At 41.2% G+C, this 8,139-nt stretch overlaps 3 non-coding genes across 3 annotated transcripts; all 3 read left to right on the top strand.

Annotated features, from left to right (window-relative positions):
* The first annotated feature begins 3,758 nt into the window (after window positions 1–3,758).
* Window positions 3,759–3,831, top strand: TRNAR-CCU (transfer RNA arginine (anticodon CCU)). The gene has a single exon. It is a non-coding gene; the product is annotated as a tRNA-Arg (tRNA).
* Window positions 3,832–5,349: 1,518 nt separating this feature from the next.
* Window positions 5,350–5,422, top strand: TRNAR-CCU (transfer RNA arginine (anticodon CCU)). Its single transcript has one exon. It is a non-coding gene; the product is annotated as a tRNA-Arg (tRNA).
* A 2,378-nt stretch (window positions 5,423–7,800) lies between these two features.
* TRNAR-UCG (transfer RNA arginine (anticodon UCG)) lies at window positions 7,801–7,873 on the top strand. The gene has a single exon. It is a non-coding gene; the product is annotated as a tRNA-Arg (tRNA).
* Window positions 7,874–8,139: the final 266 nt, after the last annotated feature.

Below are 8,139 nucleotides of genomic sequence, written 5' to 3'. Positions count from 1 at the left end.
TACCGCCTCGCTATGCGCAATAACTCATTTATCAGCATGTTACATTACTCACATCAGACCAGCAATGCCACTAATTGTTGGGTGTGTGGTCGACTCCCCCCTTTCCAGACGTCAAAGGGAGTTCTGCCACTTTTTCCTTATCCTTTTTCACATAATGGTTCGTGTGGAGCATGGTCCACGTTAACGTCATCCTCAACAGATATGTCTTTTCTTAACAGTACATGTTTCCCAGACAAGCAAGGTCTCCCCCACAGAACAGGTTTAGATCTAGAAAATGAAGTGTATAATTTAGGTAACTATTCTTCGAATTTCATGGTCCTGAATGTTCAGTCTGATACTACTCCAGACTCACCTGCTATTTCAGTATTACCAGTTAAAGGCGAATTATGTGTTCGTAATTATGGTTCTGTACACGTAGGACATAGTGATTGTACTACTATTATCCAGTATAGTGACAGTGGGAAATCTATTTTTAAAGCTTCACGTCATTCTTATTTTGTTTGTGGTCAAATCGCATATGTTCATCTGCCCCTCGATTGGGAAGGAACCTGTTACATTGCCTTCCTACTGCCACCTGTTTTCCTAGCCCCACCTGACTACCATAGGAATTCCTACCTAGTACATACTAGACACAAGAGAAACCTCCCGATTGTCGATTATACTGAAACTGCTGCAGAGCAATTCATTGATATTGATAAAGGTGCGTTCCCTTATTTAGGTACAGTTGTAAACAGTAAGCTAATCCGTAGGTTAACAAGAACCCTTGAAGCTGTAGTAGATGAGACTGCCTCCGCTCTAGGTAACTTAACCGAAGAGCAATCCTTTATGAGAATTGTTGTGCTCCAGAATCGTCTCGTCCTTGACGTCATACTGGCCGATAGGGGCGGGGCCTGTAGAGTCATCGGATCCAGTTGTTGCATTTTCATTCCAAATAACGCGCCGTCTGTTTATTCAGCTATAACCAGACTTCATAAAATTGCCCATCTGTTACACCAGGATCCAGGCACCTGGACATGGTCCGGTTGGTTCTGGAATATAATTTCCGCATGGGGATGGAAAGTCCTGTCCTTTCTAGGTATTGCAGCAGCGATCATATTCAGCTGCTGCCTCTGTATACAATGTGGCCCTGCGATTTGCGGCATGTGTGCTACCTCTTGTATTCCTAGTCCCAAGCCCCGTTCTAAATCCCGTTCCAAGACAATTCGAGATGAACAAATGGTACTGTATGAAATGATAGACGGTATCATGAATATTGATGTTTCCTGATGGAAACGTAGTGACAAGGAGGGAATGTGGAAAAGTAAATTTTGTCATGTTCTGTGTCCCTACGTGTCATCCATCATATGTTATGTGTGCATGACCAATATGCATATGTTATTCCCCATGTCCGATTCAAGACGCAATTATAGTTGTGTCCACCTCTGGTATGTCATTTCCCAGTCCTCATGAGTAATATGAGTATCAGGCCTATGTAAAGCTACGTTGCCACGTTTCTCAGTGTGCACGTTATTTCATTATAAAGTCCCCGTTTCCAGGCCTTAACAGGGCCCGGACATCAGATTCAGCTCCTGTCTCCTGAGCCTCGCTGAGGAGCGATCCAGCCCCCACCTGTATCCCCGACCTTTCACTTACTTCCTGCCTCGCAGTGCCCGGTGCAGCTTGGCTCTGCCTCTGAGTCTGCCAAGACTATGTTATGATTCCAGCTATCAGTTTAGTCCTCCTTCCCTGCATTCCTAAGCTACTGAACTGCATCAATAGTTTCCGTCATTGTCTAGCCTATGCGGCTCCATGTTAAGAGAAATACTGTATTTAATGGTCATTTAATATTCTTCATCACGCACTACATGTAGAATAAATGCATGCTCCAGTCTTAGAGTCAGTTAGCTTTTCCCCTCATGACTTCTAGTTTATATCAACATGTTCCCTAAACATCAGATACTAGATAGGGTTTAGGTACATGTCGCTCCGACCCTCCAGACTTTAGTCTCTGCTCCTAGCACAGAGTTCATAGCCCCCAGCTTCTCCTCGTAACACGTCATTGCCAGTTTGCGCGCACCACCAGGTTAGAGGTCCCGGCTCCTTAGGTAGCCCCCTCCTATGTTTCCGCCCATTCATGACATATTCTGTTACGTTTGCATCACATGTCTGAGTTACACCTTCTTTTTACTCTTATCTTTCGCGACTGCTACGCGTCACGCCTTCTGCTCCACCCACTGCTACGCCTACTGCAATGTAATGCTATGTGTTTGCGTTATGTATATATGCTCGTGTATTGTTATTAAAAGTTAGCGCGCGCTCATCCCAGACCCAGCCCCAGCAGCTGCTGGGCCCTGTCATCCTATTCCTATGCAGGTTGTCCTGTTCCTGTCCTTATGCTGTATTAAACCTGCGAAAACTCCTACTACCTCGAATCTTGACTCTTATTTATTGAGCTATCTGTTATTCATTCATTCATTCAAAAATAGATCCGGTATTATTTATTTATATACCACAGTAGTACAAGGGAATAGCGCCCAAAAAAGCAGAAAAAGCGAGTCAATGGACTAATGTGGCACCAGAGAGTTGTCAAGGTGGCCAAAAGAGAGAGGCAACTCCTAATGTAAAGCGCAAGATGATTGTAAGCAGGAGAAGCGCAGTACAAAATGGCGACTCCTATTGAGGAGAATGCAATAAACAATTATTTGCCAGTTATGGAGGCACCAAAAATAAGAAAGTCACCTGAATTAATCTGAGCGCTGTCCCCATGATGGTAGTGAAGGTTTGGACAAAGCAGGAAGCTTCAGGAGGCTGCAGTTCAAATGTACGTGAAGTTCGCTTCAGGCGAGCGGCGCCGTTTCCGAAAACAAAATGGCGGTCGCGGCCGTTTCAGAGCCGCGACCATGACGAAGATGAGGAAATGCGGGTTTAGAAGCTGCAAACCCCGGCCAGAGGTGCCGCACCGAATTCCTGGCACTGTTTCATGGCTGGCGCTGCTACTCCGGCATAAAACGATGTGCGTGAGCCGCCAGTCGGCCCTGGTGTAGACGGAGCTTCACCGCCGCACCGCCATCCGGATCAGGCGCTTAGCCACGCCCCCCTGCACAGTCATTTAGATTGCATCTTCAGTCTAAAATCTAGTGCAATTTAGTGGCATTAAAAAGTGCTTCTATGTACATGCACTGAATATGTACTAGGTTTGCAGAATTTTGACAGAATGGGTTTTTAGCTTAAGTGTGTGTAGATGATCTGCCAGGTGTGTAAGTATGTGTTCATGGAGTGCTTCAAGTGTAAAATCTGTATGATTTGTGCAGTTATAGTGCTAATTTTGCCTATGAGAAAGAAAAGTACTACAGAAGAATTATAAAGGATTGGCACATTGGCTGCCTTTGCTGATGACACAGATGGCTAATTTGTAAAGCACTGGTCTATTAAGTTGCAGAGTGTGGTTGAACTTGGTTAGTAGACTTGGTGCCTGTTTCTGTGTCCTGCTGAAGACAAGGACGGCTTGATACCACTGTCAAAGCCCTGTTTAATGAGAAAAGCATCCATGGAAGAAGAAGTGTTGATTCGAAAACGGTTCTCCTCCAATTTCTCTCCACTTGCTACAAATGCAGAGTATCCATTATAGCACAGAACAGAGTGTTAAAGTCGGGGATGGAAGAGGATGAAAATGGGAAGTTTACTTATGGAGAGAACTGAGAAATGTCCTGTGTGCAGACACCAGTGTTGGACGATTGAATACATTTAAAAATGCCTCTAGATTGCTGGAATTTATCAGTGCCTCAGTGGCCTAATGGATAAGGCACTGGCCTCCTAAGCCAGGGATTGTGGGTTTGAGTCCCATCTGAGGTGCAAACCAATGTCCACTCTTACTTTTCCAGAAAAATAAATATATTTATTACATGCTTCCTCTCAGATGATTATGAGGTATTAGGAACTTTGAAATGGTACCATTTTACTTCTGTACTCTTCAGAGTCATGTTGATGTTCTGAAACTACAAAGTCGATTTTTGAAACACCTATCTTTGTCAGATGCATTTTTGACCCGGCAGAAGATAATCCTTTGGAAAAAATTATTTGAATTGGATTGGTGTAACTGTTGTTTCTAGAGGTGGTGAAAGGCTTTCAGCTACTTAAATAGGGCAAGTCAGGATTCATGAAACGTATACAACCTTTGAGTGTGTGTAAATTTAAATATCCAGGAAGGAGCAGTTTGTTCTACTTTCAAAACAGTTTCTCTCCACTTCTGGAAACATCCAGAGCTAAATAAAGCATAAACTGAGCTTTAATCTCATGAAGAAAGAGGTTTAAATGCAAAAAAGAAAACAATAGCTTATCGTACTGGTGACATTCTCATTATATAAATTCCAAAAAAGTGATTTAATTGAAAGGAGCTGAAAAAACCCACAATGGTTTGTAAACCTAAATAACTATAAATAATATATATTTTCCAACCATGCATACCACCTACAGTATAAAAATAAAAGCAGCAGGACACATGACCGCGTGGCCTAATGGATAAGGCGTCTTACTTCGGATCAGAAGATTGAGGGTTCAAGTCCCTACATGGTCGTTTTTTGACAATGGTCACACAATTGTTTCCATTCAGAATGGAAGCAGGCTCTTCCAATACTCTTATAGCCATCATGTTCTCATTCCTAATTAATAATAAAGTGTAGTACATACTGCACAGTCATTTAGATTGCATCTTCAGTCTAAAATCTAGTGCATTTAAGTGGCATTAAAAAGTGCTTCTATGTACACGCACTGAATATGTACTAGGTTTGCAGAATTTTGACTTGACAGAATGGGTTTTTAGCTTAAGTGTGTAGATGAACTGCAAGGTGTGTAAGTATGTGTTCATGGAGTGCTTCAAGTGTAAAATCTGTATGATATGTGCAGTTAAATTGCAAATTTTGCCTACGAGAAAGAAAAGTACTACAGAAGAATTATAAAGGATTGGCACATTGGCTGCCTTTGCTGATGACACAGTTGGCTAATTTGTAAAGCACTGGTCTATTAAGTTGCAGAGTGTGGTTGAACTTGGTTAGTAGACTTGGTGCCTGTTTCTGTGTCCTGCTGAAGACAAGGACGGCTTGATACCACTGTCAAAACCCAGTTTATTGAGAAAAGCATCCATGGAAGAAGAAGTTTTGATTCGAAAATGGTTCTCCTCCAATTTCTCTCCACTTGCTAGAAATACAGAGTCTCCTTTATAGCACAGAACAGAGTATTAAAGTCGGGGATGGAAGAGGATGAAAATGGGAAGTTTACTTATGGAGAGAACTGAGAAATATCCTGTGTGCAGACACCAGTGTTGGACGATTGAATACATTTAAAAATGCCTCTAGATTGCTGGAATTTATCAGTGCCTCAGTGGCCTAACGGATAAGGCACTGGCCTCCTAAGCCAGGGATTGTGGGTTTGAGTCCCATCTGAGGTGCAAACCAATGTCCACTCTTACTTTTCCAGAAAAATAAATATATTTATTACATGCTTCCTCTCAGATGATTATGAGGTATTAGGAACTTTGAAATGGTACCATTTTACTTCTGTACTCTTCAGAGTCATGTTGATGTTCTGAAACTACAAAGTCGATTTTTGAAACACCTATCTTTGTCAGATGCATTTTTGACCCGGCAGAAGATAATCCTTTGGAAAAAATTATTTGAATTGGATTGGTGTAACTGTTGTTTCTAGAGGTGGTGAAAGGCTTTCAGCTACTTAAATAGGGCAAGTCAGGATTCATGAAACGTATACAACCTTTGAGTGTGTGTAAATTTAAATATCCAGGAAGGAGCAGTTTGTTCTACTTTCAAAACAGTTTCTCTCCACTTCTGGAAACATCCAGAGCTAAATAAAGCATAAACTGAGCTTTAATCTCATGAAGAAAGAGGTTTAAATGCAAAATAGAAAACAATAGCTTATCGTACTGGTGACATTCTCATTATATAAATTCCAAAAAAGTGATTTAATTGAAAGGAGCTGAAAAAACCCACAATGGTTTGTAAACCTAAATAACTATAAATAATATATTTTCCAACCATGCATACCACCTACAGTATAAAAATAAAAGCAGCAGGATACATGACCGCGTGGCCTAATGGATAAGGTGTCTTACTTCGGATCAGAAGATTGAGGGTTCAAGTCCCTTCATGGTCGTTTTTTGACAATGGTCACACAATTGTTTCCATTCAGAATGGAAGCAGGCTCTTCCAATACTCTTATAGCCATCATGTTCTCATTCCTAATTAATAATAAAGTGTAGTACATACTGCACAGTCATTTAGATTGCATCTTCAGTCTAAAATCTAGTGCATTTAAGTGGCATTAAAAAGTGCTTCTATGTACACGCACTGAATATGTACTAGGTTTGCAGAATTTTGACTTGACAGAATGGGTTTTTAGCTTAAGTGTGTAGATGAACTGCAAGGTGTGTAAGTATGTGTTCATGGAGTGCTTCAAGTGTAAAATCTGTATGATATGTGCAGTTAAATTGCAAATTTTGCCTACGAGAAAGAAAAGTACTACAGAAGAATTATAAAGGATTGGCACATTGGCTGCCTTTGCTGATGACACAGTTGGCTAATTTGTAAAGCACTGGTCTATTAAGTTGCAGAGTGTGGTTGAACTTGGTTAGTAGACTTGGTGCCTGTTTCTGTGTCCTGCTGAAGACAAGGACGGCTTGATACCACTGTCAAAACCCAGTTTATTGAGAAAAGCATCCATGGAAGAAGAAGTGTTGATTCGAAAATGGTTCTCCTCCAATTTCTCTCCACTTGCTAGAAATGCAGAGTCTCCTTTATAGCACAGAACAGAGTGTTAAAGTCGGGGATGGAAGAGGATGAAAATGGGAAGTTTACTTATGGAGAGAACTGAGAAATATCCTGTGTGCAGACACCAGTGTTGGACGATTGAATACATTTAAATAATGCCTCTAGATTGCTGGCATTTATCTGTGCCTCAGTGGCCTAATGGATAAGGCACTGGCCTCCTAAGCCACGGATTGTGGGTTTGAGTCCCATCTGAGGTGCAAACCAATGTTCACTCTTACTTTTCCAGAAAAATAAATATATTTATTACATGCTTCATCTCAGAAGCTTATGAGGTATTAGGAACTTTGAAATGGTACCATTTTACTTCTGTACTCTTCAGAGTCATGTTGATGTTCTGAAACTACAAAGTCGATTTTTGAAACACCTATCTTTGTCAGATGCATTTTTGACCCGGCAGAAGATATTCCTTTGGAAAAAATGATTTGAATTGGATTGGTGTAACTGTTGTTTCTAGAGGTGGTGAAAGGCTTTCAGGCACTTGAATAGGGCAAGTCAGGATTCATGAAATGTATACAACCTTTGAGTGTGTGTAAATTGGAATATCCAGGAAGGAGCAGTTTGTACTACTTTCAAAACAGTTTCTCTTCACTTCTGGAAACATCCAGAGCTTTATAAAGCATACTCCGAGCTTTATTCTCATGAAGAAAGACCTTTAACCGCATGCGTGCGGGCGGAATTCCGCCCGTACGCTGGGTTTTTCGTAATCGCACTTTACGTGACGAGCTGGGCTCGTCATGAGCGTGCGAGGAGGCTACGCCATGACGAGCCCAGCTCGTCATGAGCGTCGAAGGGGTTAAATGCAAAAAAGAAAACAATAGCTTATCGTACTGGTGACATTCTCATTATATAAATTCCAAAAAAGTGATTTAATTGAAAGGAGCTAAAAAAAACCAACAATGGTTTGTAAACCTAAATAACTATAAATAATACATTTTCCAACCTTGCATACCACCTACAGTATAAAAATAAACGCAGCAGGACACATGACCGCGTGGCCTAATGGATAAGGCGTCTGACTTCGGATCAGAAGATTGAGGGTTCGAGTCCCTTCGTGGTCGGTTTTTGACAATGGTCACACAATTCAGGTTTCCATTCAGAATGGAAGCAGGCTATTCCAATACTCTTATAGCCATCATGTTCTCATTCCTAATTAATAATAAAGTGGAGTACATACTGCACAGTCATTTAGATTGCATCTTCAGTCTAAAATCTAGTGCATTTAAGTGGCATTAAAAAGTGCTTCTATGTACACGCACTGAATATGAACTAGGTTTGCAGAATTTTGACTTCACAGAATTGTTTTTTAGCTTAAGTGTGTGTAGAT

The sequence above is a fragment of the Lissotriton helveticus genome, chromosome 5_1 (assembly GCF_964261635.1).
Source record: "Lissotriton helveticus chromosome 5_1, aLisHel1.1, whole genome shotgun sequence".
Lineage (NCBI taxonomy): Eukaryota > Metazoa > Chordata > Amphibia > Caudata > Salamandridae > Lissotriton > Lissotriton helveticus.
Note: the sequence above shows the minus strand (reverse complement) of the source record. Positions and strands in the feature narration are given on the sequence as shown.